Genomic DNA, 22,836 nt, shown 5'->3' on the forward strand with positions numbered 1-22,836 from the left:
AAACCGGACCAAACCGGATCGAATTATAATTTGGTTTGGTTTGGTCCTAATTTTTAAGCTAGTTTGGTTTGGTCCGGTCCAAAACCGAACAAAACCAAACCAAAATACAATATGTAGTACTTTTAGTTTTAAGGTTTTAAATTAATTAACTAATTATATATAGAAAAGAAAAAACAATTAAATATGTTTTTTCTCTGAACTAATTATATATATACAAAAGAAAAACTAATTATATGATTATTGTCTTTATATAATTGTTTGATTATTCAAGGCACAAATAGTTGTAGGTCGCTAGTGCTTTGTTTGGTCCAAACATGAACCAAACCGGACCGGACCGAAATAATTCGGTTCGGTCTAGACCAAACCAAATTATAATTTGGTTTGGTTTGGTTTTAAAAAATAGAGGTAATTTGATTCGGTCCAATTTGGTTTGGTTTGGTTTTTGGACCGAACCGTGCTCACCCCTAGGTTCAATTTCTCCAAACCTCAATTTATTTTAGAAATCGTTTATTTATTTAAATTTTATTTTTCAAAATTCAAAATTTTAATATTTTGGACCTATTACTCCCTAGATCTAAATTTCTAATATTTTTAGCCCTGTTAGGCCTCTCTAGATTCAAATTTCTTTTTTTTTTTTGCCTTTTAAACCTCTATAAATCCAAATTTCTAATTTTTTTTGGATTGTTAGACATTTCTAAATCAAAATTTCTAAAATTTTTTTGGCCTCTTAGGTCTCCATAAATACAAATTTCTAAGTTTTTTTTGCCTTTTAGGCCTTACTAAATCCAAATTATTAAAAAAATTTTGCCTGGTAGGACATCTGAAATCAATTGTTTTAATTTTTTTACATGTTCAGCCCTCTCTAAATCTAATTTTGTACATGTTAGGACTATTAAATGAAATCTAGTTTAATTTTGAGAAATTGTATATTAATACTTAAAATTGGTTGTTGACCATTCAAATTATAACACGTATATATACAAAAAAAAATTAAGCAAGTTAGCAAAAAAAATCCCAAACGCACATGTAAAATCCCAACCGAGCAATCCTGTATTCACTACTGGCTCAGAGGATCATACTTGAAGTATTTATCTTTGATTTTTTTTAGTTTACGTGTTGATTGATTTGGGTGAATAGCTGATGCTTGGAGGTTCTTTATTTGTTTTCCAAAGACGCAAATAAAATAGGCTTAAAACATTATTTGGTTCGTGACCTATTCAAAATTGTGTCATTTGGCCCTGATCTATTATTTGGTCACATTTGGCCATTCACCTATCCCATTTGGTGAAATTTCACCCAATTTGTATGAATACTTAACGGAATCTTTATCTCATTGATAAGTAACGATATTTTGACACTTAAACTTGAAATATGATATTTTTAAAAGTTTTTTGTTTCATACTATGTGGAAATAATTAATTAGATTAAAAAAACAAAAAAAGAAAACAAAAAACAAATCCTAAACTAAAATCTATTAAGTTCAAGTGTGAAAATATCGTTACTTATCAATGAGATAATGATTCGGTTAAGTTTGAATCGAAATTGGGTGAAAGTTCACCAATTTGGAATAGATCATGGGCCAAATATGATCAAATAATAGATCATGGATCAAATGACATAATTTTTGGATAGATCATGGGCCAAATAGTGCTTTAAACCAATAAAATATTAACTTCTTTTCTAATTTTCATACATTTTGTTTCCTAAAACTTCATGATGTGTTCAAGTAAATGACTTTAATATTCATACATTTCCCTTTAATTTTGGGTGTGTGCTTGATGATAGAGTAGTTCGAGTGTCGTGACTACTCGGGTTTGTCGATTCTGTATTGTGGACGGTCTTTTATATAAACTCTCATAATACTTTGGTTAAGTATATTTATTAATTTATAAATTTATTGATCTCTGAATTCTTTATCAATCTGATTCAATGTTAGGTCTGGTTTTTAAAACATTGGTATAAAGTAAAGAATGGAGATAAAATTGAATTGTGAACATGGTTCTCCGTAGCTGAATGTTATTTAATTTTATTTCAATAAAGTAACTTTCATAGTAAGGTTTTGTGGTGTAGTTGGTTATCACGTTAGTCTAACACATTAAAGGTCCCCATTTCGAGCCTGGGCAAAGCCAAAACTTTTTCAATTTTACTCACTAAATATGGGCCTGGTTTTATTGTAGTTGAATCACAGTGTTTTTTATTGAATTTTTTTCTGACAAATAAAATTATTGGAATGATCATGTGATAACCACATCGAAAATAATTTATTTTTACTAAATGTGGCAAAAGTACATACGATATGAAATCAAGATGCAATTTTAATATATAGATTTAACTTAGTAAGTAATGCATCATTTTTGGATGACACGAAACTGACATGCAGATTTTAGATTGAGTTAGGGGTTGATATGCTAACCCATGGAAATGAATTCACAAAACTAGCAATTGAAATAATAATATATGGAAAAAACGACACCAAACGACATAAATATTTAATATTTATTATTATATTTTCTCGTGTTTCTATATGTCACTTTATTAATAAAGATAATAAAATTATAATGTTTACTTGCAAATATTTTTTATTCTATTAATTTTAATTTATTATCAATTTTATTATTATTACAAAATAAGTTAATTGATTAAAAGAAAAAGAAAAAAAATATTATATGATGTGTGTGATTCATTAAATATTGTTATCGTGACTAACCACTAGAGAAGATTTGTGGTAGAGAGTGTTTTGAAAAGAGAGTCGTTAAAATGGTGATGTGTCCATACCCTCCAACCATTAGAGTTGCTCAAATGAACTCCTATAGCCAAATAACACAGTTTTAGACAACAACAAAAAATACAAGTCTATTTTTGGAATTATATCCCTAAAATGTATGTATTCTTTTTGCAACAAAAAAAACTCGAAGGCATTCATGTGTAAACTCTCAAAATCATAGGGGTTATTTTTAGAATTATCCCTAAAATTTATGTGACCAAATATATGACGGGTACTAGATACACTAGGTTAATCTCATACCCTTCACATGGTAAATCTTTTAGATGTCATTTCCTTTTACACGGGGTTCCGTACTAATTATCCTTCCAAGTTAACTGCATAATCATCTGATGTTCTAATTTGCTTCATACATTTCCCTGTAATTTTGGGTGTGTACTTTATAATAGAGTAATTCAAGTAAGGTGACTATTTAGATCCTCGATTCTGTGTTGTGGGACAGTGGCCCGTATGAACTCTGATAATAAAGTTAATTACAAGTGTGTTGTGTATAAAGTAAAAAAGGAAGATAAAATTGAAACATGAACTTGGTTCACCGTTGCTGAATGAGATAAGAACTAAATTTAACTATACCGTTCAAGCGAATTGCAGATTTAGCCCCAACGTATGAAATGGTGGAAATTTAGCATTAACGTTTCTAATCAAGATCAATGTTAGTCGTGCTTTATTGAAAATTTGAAAGACTGGGTTGACTGTTATTAACTATCACATCGGACATTCTAAACAAGTTTGTTGATAAACTAAAGCAATTTCGTACATTTTTTGTAGCTATATTAATGACGCATAAATTATTTTAGCTAGTTTGACAAAAAAAAAATTGTGATCAACTTATATATAACATATTTAGTTTTTAGTATTTTAACCAAAATTTTGTAATTTTGTTAGTAATTAACTAAATATCTTAGACATAATTGATATTTGGAATGTCTGAAGTGACATTTAAACACCAGTCAAACTAATTTTTTCTAATTTTTAATAATGTATGGCTAAAATCAATCTTTCTTGGAAATATTAGAATTAAATTTGCACAATTTCACATGTTAAGGTTAAGTTTGCATTCCCTTAAAACGGTAGGGTTAAAGTTGACCTCCGTTGTTGAATTTTATTTAAATTTATTTAAATAAAGTGATTTCCATAGTAAGGTTTCGTGGTGTAGTTGGTTATCATGTTAGTCTAACACACTAAAGGTCCCCAGTTCGAGCCTGGGCGAAGCCATAACTTTTTTTTCAATCCTTTTAAAAAGAAAAGGTGTAAAAATACCTTTAAAGTTTACCGTCATGAGCAATTTTACCTTTAACATTGGCAATCAAGAACAATTTTACTCATAATATTGTCAAGTTTGGTCAATTTCAGACATTATTGTAAAACACATATATTTTGTTTTTTTCAGACATTATTGTAAAACACATATATTTTGTTTTTTTTTATTCTGCCTCAATTGCATGAGTTTGTTAAAAAAGATCATATTTTCTGTCATTTAATAATAGAATTGGAGGTTAATATTTATTAATTGGGGGAAATATTTTTAACTTTTTTTGTCCAACTCTTAAAATAGATAGTATTTTTTTCACATCTAATCATATGTTTATGATCTGATGAGTGATAAAAATGACTCACGTGTGAAGAGTAAATGACATGATTCATGACTGAAAAAACAGTTTGATGAATTATTACTAAAATGGATCCAACTTGGCAACATTAGGTGAAAATTGTTCTTGCTGCCAACGTTAGGTAAAGTTGCATCATTTTAGATGTTATGGAGTAAATTTGCTCCTGGCTATAAAATATATATTTATATTAAGTTTTTTGGGCGTTGTGTGCGATTTATGGCTAATTGGGCTCCCTTATGTGTACTAAATTTGGGCTGCTAATTTTGGGCTTTTTGTTTACTTTTTTTAAGTAGACATGGGCCCGGTTTCAAGCAATTGATTGATTCCCCAGGAAAATTGCACAGAAATTCATCTCTTAGAAACTATTTACAATTATGTCAAGTCATAATTTTAGATTATATCAAACTAGTAAAATCAATACTTTTAATATATTTTAAGGATTATAATTTATAAATTAAAAGTCTAGAATATATATTTTAGGATTTATGATTTATGAATTGGACTCTAAAATGTTTAAATTGTGGTGTAAAATCATAATATGTAGAGAATAATGACATATTAAGAATTAAATTTGGTGATATGACTTAATTGTAATTTTGTAGTTAATTATGATATTCATGTAATTGACCCATGATTCACAATGTTAGTTGTTGAACTTCATTTTTTTGGGGGGTTAAGGTACAAAAAATGCCCCCAAACGTTTTAGGTCAGAAGTAATTTTATCCCTAACGTTTAAAATGATGTAATTTTATTCCTAACATTAATATTTTGGGTCAATTTCAGATACTATTATAAAATACAGACATTTTTGTTACTTATTTTGCACCAATTACATATCAATTCGTTCTAAAAGAAGGATTTCATGTTTTTTGTAATTTAATAATAAAATTAAAGATTAATATTTGCTTTGGGCTCTGCCTTCCTTGTAACAAAAAAAAAGAAGATTAATATTTATAAATTCGATGAATTTTTGAACTTTTTTGTGTAATTCGTATAAGACAATATATTTTTTTTTATTTTTTTTCACATCCCAACATATGTTTGTGATTTGTTATTAATAAAATGATGCACGTGTGAAGTGTAGATGACAAGATTCATGACCGAGCAGACAGTTTGATGAATTATTTCTCAAATTGACCCAAATTATCAACGTTAGGGGTAAAATTGCTTTTGGCTACAAATGTTAGGGGTAAAATTGCACCATTTTAGACATTAGGGGATAAAATTGCTCCTGACCCAAAACGTTAGGGGTATTTTTGCACCTTAACCCCTTTTTTTGAAAAAAATTTATAAAAATAAAACTTCATAATTTAACTGATTTGTAAAGATAGTCTTTGTAATTTAAAAGTTTATAAATAAAAGCCTATATTTTGTGAATTTTGCGGTTAAAAAGAATGTGTGAGTAAATTTTTTAAGTCAAACAATACTTGAAGGTTTAATAACTATGTTAGACGGTTTTCGGTCTAGGAAGAGGGTGTTTCAGTTGCATTTTTTTATGACATGTCATTCACGTGGCATCTTCGGCTTTGGTGATTTTCAGGAAAAAATGAACACGGGTGAGACCAAAGTTAAACGGTGATAACTTTCAAGTTAAGAATTCAAAACTTACGGAAATTCTCTTCCCTTAAAGGGAACAAATCAAAACAAAACACAAACGAAGCTCATAACTTTATTTCAACACAGATTTTCAATTGAATAATTTTATACAACAACAATAAAGCCTTAGTCCCGAAATGATTCGGGATCGGTTAACATGAACCATCATACAAAACCGTGAAATTTGTTACCAACAGAATCAAAAGAACATGGAAGACAAAAAAAAAATCTGATTTACATGACAGGTAACTAAGCAGCAAAACACTTTGAACCCTTTCTTGGGTAAACAATAGCACTACTAACACACATTATCACCCTAAACTTCGTTTCGTGACATAAAAGTTCTTAAACTTTACGTTATTGTAACGTTAAAGTCCAAATCAAAGAAAATTCATTTAAAAAATCAATGAAACGATCACATGAAAATAGATATTTAACCATAAGATTAGTAGCGCTACACTTCAGAGGTCATAGATGTATTTTACCCCTTTTCGTCTTCAGTAATCTGTAGTTATGTACCATTTCGGCGTTATTTTCAGAGGGAAATCCGAAGAACGGAAAAGTTTCCTACAAGTGACCGTTTCAAACATGAATTAAAGAAGTATATAATTTTTTTAATGTCTTATGACAATCATATGATACGTAAAAGTGAACACAAAATGACTAATATTAAACAACCATATTATTATTATAAAAAACCATATTATTCGTGTTTTGAAAACCAAATCGGATTGATCGGTTCGACCGCAAATTGATCAAGTGTCCTATCCAGTTAGTGATTGATTTTATATGTTCAACAAATCATATTGATCCACTTAAATCGACCAAGTGAACCACAAACTGGTCCGGTTCAATGCTTCGGTCTGATCAGTTTTGCACACATACACAATTAAAAAAAAAGATTATGGAAGTAGCAAAAATCAAACTTAGATCACTAAATAACAACTATGCACGTCTTACCACTAAGCTACTTCCCACTTATGATTTCTAACTTCACGTTTTTAATGCGCCTTAATCGTTCTAACGACGATTTAAGTGCGAACATGTAAATAAATGGGGTTTTTAGGAGAGGAATTAGTTTTAGACATTAGTGTATATAGCTTAGCATAGATACATATTCTCAAATATTGTAATTTATCTTTCCGATTTACATTTTCTCCTCGCCTCTCTTCGTACATATACACATTCATTTAACTAAAAATGGGCGATTCTTCTAACTTAAATGGCTTTAAATCAAATGCTTAAAACAGTTTTCAAAACGAGAAAGGAAAGGTTTACAAATGAATTTGAAACTTAAAGAAATATGTTATTAGGCCGTTAGCGCTTAGTAGTGTTAAGCAGGAGGCCGGTGGTTCAAACCGGACGATTTTGAGGTGCCTAGTAGTCTTACTCCGGAAAGGAGCTAGCCTTCTCGACTCGTATCCAATTTCCAAAACCCAACCGGTCTCCCGCAAGGAATCCGATGTTCATTTCTAATTCATGGGTGACGACTCTTCCAACTCTGAGTTTCACTCCCACCGAGTTTCTTGATTTCTAAATTGGTTGCTTTCGGCTCCAATAACATCGTTGTCGTCAACAGTATCATTTCATCGGATTCACCGAGCGAGGCTTGATATCTACAATAGTTTTTCCAACAGCAAAACGTAACAAATGAAAATCAATAATATTTATAAGACATTCTACAAATAATTTTATTTGTAGAATGAGAAACTCTTCACTACATCAACATGCTCATTTTGTACATGAAAAATGACATTGACTATTATATATGACAAATTAAGGCATTGTTTGATAACTTAAAAACTCAATTTTTTTAAAAGAAAGTAGGATTTATATTTAGTAATAATCTCAGTCATAGAACATAGAAATGGAGGGGGGCGATAAGCCATTCTCCTTGATGGGCACATTAGCAACGGCTCGTGCAAGAGCGTGTGCTTTGTTATTAAAAATCCTATTAATGAAACTAACAGAACAGCTAGAAATAAATATTTTAAACATTGATTAATATTTAAATGTGTTTGATAACTAACCATTTAAAATATTTCTTCTAAAAAAACCGTTTAAAATATCTAATTAACTCACTTATTATGGTAAATTAAAATACTTAAATTAAAACTTTAAGTTACAATATTAATAATAAGAACTTAAAATCAAATTCAATACTTTAATTTTAAGATTTACTAAAATAGTTACAATATATAATATTAGTTTTAGTATATTGATTGATGATGCATACTAAGATAAGTTGCTAGCCTCTTGGAAAGAAAACAATCACTTAATCTTATTGAATTAATTCACGTTAATGACAACTTAAACTAGTGTAACCACCAAAATGTTTTATATAATTAATAATGTTGAATTCAATTAATGAGACTTTTATTACGGAGGAAATAGTGGAAAATAGTGAAAAATCTTAGTTATATATACATAGATAGATTAATCTCTTATTGCTATTTCGATCTGAAACTCCAATTGGTATCTGGGAATTCCTTACACTGTGTTATTTTTTACTAATTAAGAACAAAAGTACCTCATTTCCTTTTGTGTTCTCTTACTTCGATTCATTTAGGCTTTTTGCTTGAATTTAAGAGTTTTTTTAGGAATTTTGTTTGTGCCATTAATGAAACTCATGTAGAATAGTTTCTAGATTGTGATGAGATTTTATGAAATTATTGGCCGTTTTTTATTTTCAGGCATTATTTTTGCTTTTTCTTTATATTTTTGGTTGACGAAATTATTGTTTAGTGAGAAAAGTTGATTTCTTTAAGCTCGTTTTTTTTTATGTTGAAATTTTGAAATATGAGAGATTATTATCTTCTGAATGCAATAATGTGAGATTATATTGCACGGAAACTACTCTTCAATAGCGTTTTTGCATTTCATGTTTGTTTACTACACGTTCTCCTCTCGTTTCTCTAAATATTGAAAATATAAAATGTGTTTCTGGTTTAGAAAAACATTTGCATTGTGACTATAATTCTTGCTAATTGAAACTTACTATTTAGCAAGATGCTACATGTGCAGGTAATGGATCTTTTAGCAATATGCCATATAGGAGGAAAATTCAAGACTGCCGGTGATGGCACAATGATCTATGAAGGAGGGAAAACTCATCCTATCTTAATCGACAAACGTGGTGATCTAAAGCTTAATGACTTAAAGAAAAAAGTAGCTATAATGTTTGATATTCCTCCTTGGTGCATCTCTAAGGTCAATTTCTTCTTCCCAGCTGATAGGAAGTATCTCATTGATGTCGATAATGACTTCATATACAAGTCGATGGTGATGTTGCATGATAAGTCTATTGATATATATGTTGCTTAGAGGATGATTTTGCAGCGATTGATTGTTTAATTTGATTGAGATTTTTAATGATGTAATCAAACATTATGTTATAGAAATGATGAATTTGTGTTCCGATTATTTGGATTTTTTAGATAATACATGTGATTTTAAGAATTAAAATGTCTAGTTTATAATTTGGGAATAATAAGTAACCTCAAAATTAAATAGTCATAGTTATATTCTACCAACGTGAGATTTTTAAGGCCTAAAGCCGAAATAGTAAATCATGGTTATAATAAATAAGTACAATTAAAAAATCAAATAGAAAAATTAATTTTTTTTTTAAATTTGCGCACAATGCGCTTACATTAAAGAAGAAAGAAAAATCCCCACCAAACCCGGATGTGATTCGAACCCATGACCTCCCAAGTCATTGGTAAGCTTTCAACCACTAGGCTAAGAGCTTCACCACCAAATAGAAAAATTAATTAGATAAAAGAAAAATTAGCTAAAATTACACCTTTTTTTTATTATACTTAATAAGCGCCTCTTCTGAAATAGTAAAAGGTGGTTATGATCACAATATAGGCTATGGTAGAGGTGCACATGATCGGTTAACCAGTCCATTTAATTCGGTTAACTATATTTCGGTTAACCTATTATTTCGGTCGATTAACCTATATTTCGGTCGATTAACCATTAGCTACTTTTCGTAGCAAATATCACTTTAAATCTATAATTATTCACTTTAAAATAAAGGACAAAGTACAAATAAAATGCTCGTGGTTTACCCTATTTGTAGATAGAGGTCTGTGGTTTAAAAGTTTACAAATAAAAGCATGTGGTATGCTTTTTTTTACAAAACAAAGTATTTAAAATTATATTCTTAAGTTCTGATTACAATCAAGAGTATTTAAAAAAAATAAATAAATTACATTTATATATTGACAAAACACAAACCCGAAAATCAAATTGCAACTGTATAAAATGAACTTAAATATCAATTTACTTCATAAACTGTCAAATTAGTAAAAAACGTAAAATGTCCACCATATGATTTATTGTGTCGATTTAGAGTGTTATTCTTTAGGGAGTTATGTTTTGTTGATATGTAAGAATGATTTTTTAAAGATAAAAATATTTTCGGTTGTAATTAGAACTTAATTGTGAAATTGAAATACTTTTTTTTTGTAAATAAAACATACCACATATCTCTATTTGTTTGACATCAACAATAGCTTTTTCCAACAGCAAAGCGTAACAAATGAAAATCAATAATATTCATAAGACATTATTCTACAAATAATTTTGTTTGTAGAATGAGAAACTCTTCACTATATCAACTTGCTCATTTTGCACATGAAAAATTGACATTGACTATTATATATGACAAATTAAGGCATTGTTTGATAACTTAAAAGAGCAATTTTTTTTGTAAAAGAAAGTAGAATTTATATTAAGTAATAATCTCAATCATAGAACGTAGAAATGGAGGGGGGTGATAAGCCATTCTCCTCGATGGGCAACATTAGCAACGGCTCATGCAAGAACATGTGCTTTGTTACTAAAAATCCTATTAATGAAACTAACAGAACAGTTAGAAATAAATATTTTCAACATTGATTAATATTTAAATGTGTTTGATAACTAACCATTTAAAATATTTCTTCTAAAAAAACCGTTTAAAATATCTAATTAGGTTAAAACTCACTTATTATGGTAAATTAAAATACTTAAATTAAAACTTTAAGTTACAATATTAATAATAAGAACTTAAAATCAAATTCAATACTTTAATTTTAAGATTTACTAAAATAGTTACAATATATAATATTAGTTTTAGTATATTGATTGATGATGCATACTAAGATGAGTTGCTAGCCTCTTGGAAAGAAAACAATCACTTAATCTTATTGAATTAATTCACGTTAATGACAACTTAAACTAGTGTAACCACCAAAATGTTTTATATAATTAATAATGTTGAATTCAATTAATGAGACTTTTATTACGGAGGAAATAGTGGAAAATAGTGAAAAATCTTAGTTATATATACATAGATAGATTAATCTCTTCTTATTGCTATTTCGATCTGAAACTCCAATTGGTATCTGGGAATTCCTTACACTGTGTTATTTTTCACTAATTAAGAACAAAGGTACCTCATTTCCTTCTGTGTTCTCTTACTTCGATTCACCTAGCCTTTTTGCTTGAATTTAAGAGTTTTTTTAGGAATTTTGTTTGTGCCATTAATGAAACTCATGTAGAATAGTTTCTGGATTGTGATGAGATTTTGTGAAATTATTGGCCGTTTTTTATTTTCAGGCATTATTTTTGCTTTTTCCTTATATTTTTGGTTGACGAATTTATTGTTTAGTAAGAAAAGTTGATTTCTTTAAGCTCATTTTTTTATGTTGAAATTTTGAAATATGAGAGATTATTATCTTCTAAATGCAATAATGTGAGATTATATTGCACGAAAACTACTCTTCAATAGCGTTTTTGCATTTCATGTTTGTTTACTACACGTTCTCCTCTCGTTTCTCTAAATATTGAAAATATAAAATGTGTTTCTGGTTTAGAAAAACATTTGCATTGTGACTATAATTCTTGCTAATTGAAACTTACTATTTAGCAAGATGCCACATGTGCAGGTAATGGATCTTTTAGCAATATGCCATATAGGAGGAAAATTCAAGACTGCCAGTGATGGCACAATGATCTATGAGGGAGGGAAAACTCATCCTATCTTAATCGACAAACGTGGTGATCTAAAGCTTAATGACTTAAAGAAAAAAGTGGCTACAATGTTTGATATTCCTCCTTGGTGCATCTCTAAGGTTAATTTCTTCTTCCCACCTGATAGGAAGTATCTCATTGATGTCGATAATGACTTCATATACAAGTCGATGATGATGTTGCATGATAAGTCTATTGATATATATGTTGCTTAGAGGATGATTTTGCAGCGATTGATTGTTTAATTTGATTGAGATTTTTAATAATGTAATCAAACATTATGTTATAGAAATGATGAATTTGTGTTCCGATTATTTGGATTTTTTAGATAATATATGTGATTTTAAGAATTAAAATGTCTAGTTTATAATTTGGGAATAATAACTAACCTCAAAATTAAATAGTCATAGTTATATTCTACCAACGTGAGAATTTTAAGTCCTAAAGCCGAAATAGTAAATCATGGTTATAATAAATAAGTACAATTAAAAAAGCAAATAGAAAAATTAATTAGATAAAAGAAAAATTAGCTAAAATTACACCTTTTTTTATTATACTTAATAAGCGCCTCTTCTGAAATAGTAAAAAGTGGTTATGATCACAACATAGGCTATGGTAGAGGTGCACGTGGTCGGTTAACCAGTCCATTTAATTCGGTTAACTATATTTCGGTTAACCTATTATTTTGGTCGATTAACCTATATTTCGGTCGGTTAACCATTAGCTACTTTTCGTAGCAAATATCACTTTATATCTATAATTATTCACTTTAAAATAAAGGACAAAGTAAAAATAAAATGCTCGTGGTTTACCCTATTTGTAAATAGAGGTCTGTGGTTTAAAAGTTTACAAATAAAGGCATGTGGTATGCTTTTTTTTACAAAACAAAGTATTTGAAATTATATTCTTAAGTTCTGATTACAATCAAGATTATTTAAAATAAATAAATAAATTACATTTATATATTGACAAAACACAAACCCGAAAATCAAATTGCAACTGTATAAAATGAACTTAAATATCAATTTACTTCATAAACTATCAAATTAGTAAAAAACGTAAAATGTCCACCATATGATTTATTGTGTCGATTTAGTGTGTTATTCTTTAGGGAGTTATGTTTTGTTGATATGTAAGAATGATTTTTTAAAGATAAAAATGTTTTCGGTTGTAATTAGAACTTAATTGTGAAATTGAAATATTTTTTTGTAAATAAAACATACCACATATCTCTATTTGCAAACTTTTACATTACGGGCTTCTATATGTAAATTGTACAAACCACGGACATTTTATTTGTTCTTTTCCCTAAAATAAATATACAACTTTTTAAATATTAAAAAAAATATTAAACATCAAATTTAATTAATAAAACCGCAAAAACATTAAATTATAAGTTATTTTAATCTTTTTAACTATTAAATTAAATATAGTATATTTATATATTGATAATTAACTTTCTATATATAATTTATACTAGTTTTATGTGTATTAATGCATAATCGGTTTATTTTTCGGTTTCGGTTAACCATCGGTTTTTAAATAAAAAACCATAACCTAGTTCATCAGTTACTGTTAACCTATTTTTCGGTTCGATTTCGGTTTCGGAAAATGGTTTTTCGGTTAGTTTTGTAAGGCCCTAGGCCATGGCAGTACATTTGAAGCTGAACTCTGGGGCATCCTCTCTAGTCCCCGTTTATCTATCAAGAGAAATTTGAAAAGGATTACGGTGGAGTCTGATTGTGTAGAAGGAGTCACTATGATTAATTCGAGTTGTTTAGTTCATCATCATGTCAGATCCTTGATAGGAAATCTTCATTTTCTTAGAAGTAAGTTTGAATTTATCACGTTCCTCATATCTATTGGGAAGGTAATAGGTGTGCTGATTGTTTAGCATCGAAAGCCCAATCTATCCAACTAGGCTGCCATGTTATTTCCTCCCCTGGTGGTGTTCTTACCGGTCTCCTTGAAGCTAATTTTCTGGGTTCTTCCATATCTAGCGCAGTTGCTACTTGATGTAGTTTTTTTTGTTGTTGTTGTTTTCTGTCACTATTTTCATATCCTACAAAAAAATTTAATTAAAACATCAAATTTCATATAAAAAACATTTTATTTCGCTTTAAGTACCAAGTTGCTCATGCAAAATATTATCTACCGGCATTTCTAGATGCAAAATCACTAAAAATAATAGTGGTGCCAAAAGTACTCAGAGTCAGAAGCATGTTTGATCAGAGTTAAACATATGAAAGAATGATGCTGATACTTAGATATAATCTACGTGAACAATAACTTAAGTCAAAACAATGTTGAGTCTTGTTGTTGGCGTCCTTGGATTGATTCAGTATCAGAACTTTATGTAAATGATTCTCATAGACAGTGGCGGATCCAAGAATCGACGTCCGGGGGGGGGGGGGGGGGGGGGGGCGCTAATTTTAGTCCGAATATTAATTTTTCGAAGTCCAGCCTGTTAGGGATGGACAAATTTTTTTAACCTTCTAGCACACTTAAACTTTATGGTTTTTGTATGTTAGCTAAAAATTGTAACATTTTCACACTTTTTTTTTTTATTTTTAGCTATAATTTTCATAAAATTTAATTTAGAATTAAGATAATTGAATCTCAAAAAGTACGAAATTGATTTTTTTAATAGAAAATTGATTTGTTTTATAGAAAAGAGATAATAAATTCTTAAAAAAAAGAGATATAATAAAAATAACTTCATCTAATAAAACAAAAAATGAGCTTGATGCGGTTTGAACCCCATGACCTTTCGTAGGGGCAGAGACAGGGGTGGGCCCGGGGGGCGGGCCCCTCCGGCCATCGAAACCACCATGGTAATGAAAAGTTTCGGCCCCCCCCAATATTAGTCTATATAGACTCTATGTAGTAATATTTCATTGTTTAAAGGTAGATGAGATTGTTAAAAACACTTGTTTTTTTTAAAAGGTCCTAGGTTCAATTAGGAGTGAGCAGAACCGAACCGAAAACCCAAAGACCAAAAACATCGGTCTGAAAAAACCGGACCAAACCGGATCGAATTATAATTTGGTTTGGTCCTAATTTTTAAGCTAGTTTGGTTTGGTCCGGTCCAAAACCGAACAAAACCAAACCAAAATACAATATGTAGTACTTTTAGTTTTAAGGTTTTAAATTAATTAACTAATTATATATAGAAAAGAAAAAACAATTAAATATGTTTTTTCTCTGAACTAATTATATATATACAAAAGAAAAACTAATTATATGATTATTGTCTTTATATAATTGTTTGATTATTCAAGGCACAAATAGTTGTAGGTCGCTAGTGCTTTGTTTGGTCCAAACATGAACCAAACCGGACCGGACCAAAATAATTCGGTTCGGTCTAGACCAAACCAAATTATAATTTGGTTTGGTTTGGTTTTAAAAAATAGAGGTAATTTGATTCGGTCCAATTTGATTTGGTTTGGTTTTTGGACCGAACCGGACCGTGCTCACCCCTAGGTTCAATTCCTCCAAACCTCAATTTATTTTAGAAATCGTTTATCTATTTAAATTTTATTTTTCAAAATTCAAAATTTTAATATTTTGGACCTATTACTCCCTAGATCTAAATTTCTAATATTTTTAGCCCTGTTAGGCCTCTCTAGATTCAAATTTCTTTTTTTTTTGCCTTTTAAACCTCTATAAATCCAAATTTCTAATTTTTTTTGGATTGTTAGACATTTCTAAATCAAAATTTCTAAAATTTTTTTGGCCTGTTAGGCCTCCATAAATACAAATTTCTAAGTTTTTTTTGCCTTTTAGGCCTTCTTAAATCCAAATTATTAAAAAAAAAAATTACCTGGTAGGACATCTGAAATCAATTGTTTTAATTTTTTTACATGTTCAGCCCTCTCTAAATCTAATTTTGTACATGTTAGGACTATTAAATGAAATCTAGTTTAATTTTGAGAAATTGTATATTAATACTTAAAATTGGTTGTTGACCATTCAAATTATAACACGTATATATACAAAAAAAAAATTAAGCAAGTTAGCAAAAAAAATCCCAAACGCACATGTAAAATCCCAACCGAGCAATCCTGTATTCACTACTGGCTCAGAGGATCATACTTGAAGTATTTATCTTTGATTTGTTTTAGTTTACGTGTTGATTGATTTGAGTGAATAGCTGATGCTTGGAGGTTCTTTATTTGTTTTCCAAAGACGCAAATAAAATAGGGGAAATTTCTCAAATATTGTAATTTATCTTTCCGATTTACATTTTCTCCTCGCCTCTCTTCGTACATATACAAATTCATTTAACTAAAAATGGGTGATTCTTTTAACTTAAATGGCTTTAAATCAAATGCTTAAAACGGTTTTCAAAACGAGAAAGGAAAGGTTTACAAATGAATTTGAAACTTAAAGAAATATGTTATTAGGCCGTTAGCGCTTAGTAGTGTTAAGCAGGAGGCCGGTGGTTCAAACCGGACGATTTTGAGGTGCCTAGTAGTCTTACTCCGGAAAGGAGCTAGCCTTCTCGACTCGTATCCAATTTCCCAAACCCAACCGGTCTCCCGCAAGGAATCCGATGTTCATTTCCCATTCATGGGTGACGACTCTTCCAACTCTGAGTTTCGGTCCCACCGAGTAACTTGATTTCCAGATTGGTTGCTATCGGCTCTAATAACATCGTTGTCGTCAACAGTATCATCTCATCAGATTCACCGAGTGAGGCTTGATATCTACAATAGTTTTTCCAACAGCAAAACGTAACAAATGAAAATCAATAATATTTATAAGACATTCTACAAATAATTTTATTTGTAGAATGAGAAACTCTTCACTACATCAACATGCTCATTTTGTACATGAAAAATGACATTGACTATTATATATGACAAATTAAGGCATTGTTTGATAACTTAAAAAAGCAATTTTTTTAAAAGAAAGTAGGATTTATATTTAGTAATAATCTCAGTCATAGAACATAGAAATGGAGGGGGGCGATAAGCCATTCTCCTTGATGGGCACATTAGCAACGGCTCGTGCAAGACCGTGTGCTTTGTTATTAAAAATCCTATTAATGAAACTAACAGAACAGCTAGAAATAAATATTTTAAACATTGATTAATATTTAAATGTGTTTGATAACTAACCATTTAAAATATTTCTTCTAAAAAAACCCGTTTAAAATATCTAATTAACTCACTTATTATGGTAAATTAAAATACTTAAATTAAAACTTTAAGTTACAATATTAATAATAAGAACTTAAAATCAAATTCAATACTTTAATTTTAAGATTTACTAAAATAGTTACAATATATAATATTAGTTTTAGTATATTGATTGATGATGCATACTAAGATGAGTTGCTAGCCTCTTGGAAAGAAAACAATCACTTAATCTTATTGAATTAATTCACGTTAATGACAACTTAAACTAGTGTAACCACCAAAATGTTTTATATAATTAATAATGTTGAATTCAATTAATGAGACTTTTATTACGGAGGAAATAGTGGAAAATAGTGAAAAATCTTAGTTATATATACATAGATAGATTAATCTCTTCTTATTGCTATTTCGATCTGAAACTCCAATTGGTATCTGAGAATTCCTTACACTGTGTTATTTTTTACTAATTAAGAACAAAGGTACCTCATTGCCTTTTGTGTTCTCTTACTTCGATTCATTTAGGCTTTTTGCTTGAATTTAAGAGTTTTTTTAGGAATTTTGTTTGTGCCATTAATGAAACTCATGTAGAATAGTTTCTGGATCGTGATGAGATTTTGTGAAATTATTGGCCGTTTTTTATTTTTAGGCATTATTTTTGCTTTTTCTTTATATTTTTGGTTGACGAATTTATTGTTTAGTGAGAAAAGTTGATTTCTTTAAGCTCATTTTTTTTATGTTGAAATTTTGAAATATGAGAGATTATTATCTTCTGAATGCAATAATGTGAGATTATATTGCACGGAAACTACTCTTCAATAGCGTTTTTGCATTTCATGTTTGTTTACTACACGTTCTCCTCTCGTTTCTCTAAATATTGAAAATATAAAATGTGTTTCTGGTTTAGAAAAACATTTGCATTGTGACTATAATTCTTGCTAATTGAAACTTACTATTTAGCAAGATGCTACATGTGCAGGTAATGGATCTTTTAGCAATATGCCATATAGGAGGAAAATTCAAGACTGCCAGTGATGGCACAATGATCTATGAAGGAGGGAAAACTCATCCTATCTTAATCGACAAACGTGGTGATCTAAAGCTTAATGACTTAAAGAAAAAAGTGGCTACAATGTTTGATATTCCTCCTTGATGCATCTCTAAGGTCAATTTCTTCTTCCCAGCTGATAGGAAGTATCTCATTGATGTCGATAATGACTTCATATATAAGTCGATGGTGATGTTGCATGATAAGTCTATTGATATATATGTTGCTTAGAGGATGATTTTGCAGCGGTTGATTGTTTAATTTGATTGAGATTTTTAATGATGTAATCAAACATTATGTTATAGAAATGATGAATTTGTGTTCCGATTATTTGGATTTTTTAGATAATATATGTGATTTTAAGAATTAAAATGTCTAGTTTATAATTTGGGAATAATAAGTAACCTTAAAATTAAATAGTCATAGTTATATTCTACCAACGTGAGATTTTTAAGGCCTAAAGCCGAAATAGTAAATCATGGTTATAATAAATAAGTACAATTAAAAAATCAAATAGAAAAATTAATTTTTTTTTAAATTTGCGCACTATGCGCTTATATTAAAGAAAGAAAAATCCGCACCAAACCCGGATGTGATTCAAACCCATGACCTCCCAAGTCATAGGTAAGCTTTCAGCCACTAGGCTAATAGCTTCACCACCAAATAGAAAAATTAATTAGATAAAAGAAAAATTAGCTAAAATTACACCTTTTTTTATTATACTTAATAAGCGCCTCTTCTGAAATAGTAAAAGGTGGTTATGATCACAATATAGGCTATGGTAGAGGTGCACATGATCGGTTAACCAGTCCATTTAATTCGGTTAACTATATTTCGGTTAACCTATTATTTCGGTCGATTAACCTATATTTCGGTCGATTAACCATTAGCTACTTTTCGTAGAAAATATCACTTTAAATCTATAATTATTCACTTTAAAATAAAGGACAAAGTACAAATAAAATGCTCGTGGTTTACCCTATTTGTAGATAGAGATCTGTGGTTTAAAAGTTTACAAATAAAAGCATGTGGTATGCTTTTTTTTACAAAATAAAGTATTTAAAATTATATTCTTAAGTTCTGATTACAATCAAAAGTATTTAAAAAAAATAAATAAATTACATTTATATATTGACAAAACACAAACCCGAAAATCAAATTGCAACTGTATAAAATGAACTTAAATATCAATTTACTTCATAAACTGTCAAATTAGTAAAAAACGTAAAATGTCCACCATATGATTTATTGTGTCGATTTAGAGTGTTATTCTTTAGGGAGTTATGTTTTGTTGATATGTAAGAATGATTTTTTAAAGATAAAAATGTTTTCGGTTGTAATTAGAACTTAATTGTGAAATTGAAATATTTTTTTTTGGTAAATAAAACATACCACATATCTCTATTTGCAAACTTTTACATTACGGGCTTCTGTATGTAAATTGTACAAACCACGGACATTTTATTTGTTCTTTTCCCTAAAATAAATACATAACTATTTAAATATTAAAAAAAAATATTCAACATCAAATTTAATTAATAAAATCGCAAAAACATTAAATTATAAGTTATTTTAATCTTTTTAACTATTAAATTAAATATAGTATATTTATATATTGATAATTAACTTTCTATATATAATTTATACTAGTTTTATGTGTATCAATGCATAATCGGTTTATTTTTCGGTTTCGGTTAACCATCGGTTTATAAATAAAAAACCGTAACCTAGTTCATCGGTTACTGTGAACCTATTTTTCGGTTCGGTTTCGGTTTCGGAAAACGATTTTTCGGTTAGTTTTGTAAGACCCTAGGCCATGGCAGTACATTTGAAGCTGAACTCTGGGGCATCCTCTCTAGTCCCCGTTTATCTATCAAGAGAAATTTGAAAAGGATTACGGTGGAGTCTGATTGTGTAGAAGGAGTCACTATGATTAATTCGAGTTGTTTAGTTCATCATCATGTCAGATCCTTGATAGGAAATATTCATTTTCTTAGAAGTAAGTTTGAATTTATCACGTTCCTCATATCTATTGGGAAGGTAATAGGTGTGCTGATTGTTTAGCATCGAAAGCCCAATCTATCCAACTAGGCTGCCATGTTATTTCCTCCCCTAGTGGTGTTCTTACCGGTCTCCTTGAAGCTGATTTTCTGGGTTCTATCATGTCTAACGCAGTTGCTACTTGATGTAGTTTTTTTTTGTTGTTGTTGTTTTCTGTCACTATTTTCATATCCTACAAAAAAATCTAATTAAAACATCAAATTTCATATAAAAAACATTTTATTTCGCTTTAAGTACCAAGTTGCTCATGCAAAATATTATCTACCGGCATTTCTAGATGCAAACGTACACACGGTCCAATAAGGGTTGAGCTACTGAAAAATAATTTTACTTTGGCAGAAAATAATCGTTAGACATTTTAAAGTTCAATAGTAAGAATTAAGTTCAGAGTCAGAAGCATGTTTGATCAGAGTTAAACATATGAAAGAATGATGCTATACTTAGATATAGTCTTGTTGTTGACGTCCTTGGATTGATTCAGTATCAGAATTTTATGTAAATGATTCTCATAGACAGTGGCAGATCCAGGAATAGACGTCCGGAGGGGCTAATTTTAGTCCGAATATTAATTTTTCGAAGTTCAGCCTGTAAGGGCTGGACAAATTTTTTTAACCTTCTAGCACACTTAAACTTTATGGTTTTTGTATGTTAGCTAAAAATTGTAACATTTTCACACATTTTTTTTTTATTTTTAGCTATAATTTTCATAAAATTTAATTTAGAATTAAGATAATTGAATCTCAAAAAGTACGAAATTGATTTTTTTAATAGAATATTGATTTGTTTTATAGAAAAGAGATAATAAATTCTTAAAAAAAGAGATATAATAAAAATAACTTCATATAATAAAACAAAAAATGAGCTTGATGCGGTTTGAACCCATGACCTTTCGCAGGGGCAGAGACAGGGGTGGGCCCGGGGGGCGGGCCCCTCCGGCCATCGGAACCACCATGGTAACGAAAAGTTTCGGCCCCCCTAATATTAGTTTATATAGACTCTATGTAGTAATTTTTCATTGTTTAAAGGTAGATGAGATTGTTAAAAACACTTGTTTTTTTAAAAGGTCATAGGTTCAATTAGGAGTGAGCAGAACCGAACCAAAAACCCAAAGACCAAAAACACCGGTCCGAAAAAACCGGACCAAATCGGATCGAATTATAATTTGGTTTGGTTTGGTCCTAATTTTTAAGCTAGTTTGGTTTGGTCCGGTCCAAAACCGAACAAAACCAAACCAAAATACAATATGTAGTACTTTTAGTTTTAAGGTTTTAAATTAATTAACTAATTATATATAGAAAGGAAAAAACAATTAAATATGTTTTTTCTCTGAAATAATTATATATATACAAAAGAAAAACTAATTATATGATTATTATCTTTATATAATTGTTTGATTATTCAAGGCACAAATAGTTGTAGGTCGCTAGTGCTTTGTTTGGTCCAAACATGAACCAAACCGGACCGGACCGAAATAATTCGGTTCGGTCTAGACCAAACCAAATTATAATTTGGTTTGGTTTGGTTTTAAAAAATAGAGGTAATTTGATTCGGTCCAATTCGGTTTGGTTTGGTTTTTGGACCGAACCGGACCGTGCTCACCCCTAGGTTCAATTCCTCCAAACCTCAATTTATTTTAGAAATCGTTTATTTATTTAAATTTTATTTTTTAAAATTCAAAATTTTAATATTTTGGACCTATTACTCCCTAAATCTAAATTTCTAATATTTTTAGCCCTGTTAGACCTCTCTAGATTCAAATTTCTTTTTTTTGTTTGCCTTTTAAACCTTTATAAATCCAAATTTCTTTTTTTTTTTTGGATTGTTAGACATTTCTAAATCAAAATTTCTAATTTTTTTTGGCGTGTTAGGCCTCCATAAATACAAATTTCTGAGTTTTTTTTTGCCTTTTAGACCTTCTTAAATCCAAATTATTAAAAAAAAAATTGCGTGGTAGGACATCTGAAATCAATTGTTTTAATTTTTTTACATTTTCAGCCCTCTCTAAATCTAATTTTGTACATGTTAGGACTATTAAATGAAATCTAGTTTAATTTTGAGAAATTGTATATTAATACTTAAAATTGGTTGTTGACCATTCAAATTATAACACGTATATATACAAAAAAAAAGCAAGTTAGCAAAAAAAATCTCGAACGCACATGTAAAATCCCAACCGAGCAATCCTGTATTCACTACTGGCTCAGAGGATCATACTTGAAGTATTTATCTTTGATTTGTTTTAGTTTACGTGTTGATTGATTTGAGTGAATAGCTTATTCTTCGAGGTTCTTTATTTGTTTTCCAAAGACGCAAATAAAATAGGGGAAATTACACAAAAAATCATCTTTTAACAACTATTTACAACTATGTCAAGTCATAATTTTTTCTTAAATCAAACTAGTAAAATCAGTACTTTTAATATATTTTAAGGATTAGAATTTATAAATTAGAAGTCTAGAATATATTTTCTAGAGTTTATGATTTATGAATTGGAGTCTAGAATTTTTAAACTATGGTATAAAATCATAATATATAGAGAATAATGACATATTAACAATTAAGTTTGGTGATATG

General features: G+C 29.3%; 2 non-coding genes across 2 annotated transcripts; both read left to right on the top strand.

The window, feature by feature from the left end:
* Positions 1-2,055: 2,055 nt before the first annotated feature.
* On the top strand, positions 2,056-2,129 carry TRNAV-AAC (transfer RNA valine (anticodon AAC)). The gene has a single exon. It is a non-coding gene; the product is annotated as a tRNA-Val (tRNA).
* A 1,794-nt stretch (positions 2,130-3,923) lies between these two features.
* Positions 3,924-3,997, top strand: TRNAV-AAC (transfer RNA valine (anticodon AAC)). The gene has a single exon. It is a non-coding gene; the product is annotated as a tRNA-Val (tRNA).
* Positions 3,998-22,836: the final 18,839 nt, after the last annotated feature.

Source organism: Euphorbia lathyris, chromosome 8, assembly GCF_963576675.1.
Source record: "Euphorbia lathyris chromosome 8, ddEupLath1.1, whole genome shotgun sequence".
Lineage (NCBI taxonomy): Eukaryota > Viridiplantae > Streptophyta > Magnoliopsida > Malpighiales > Euphorbiaceae > Euphorbia > Euphorbia lathyris.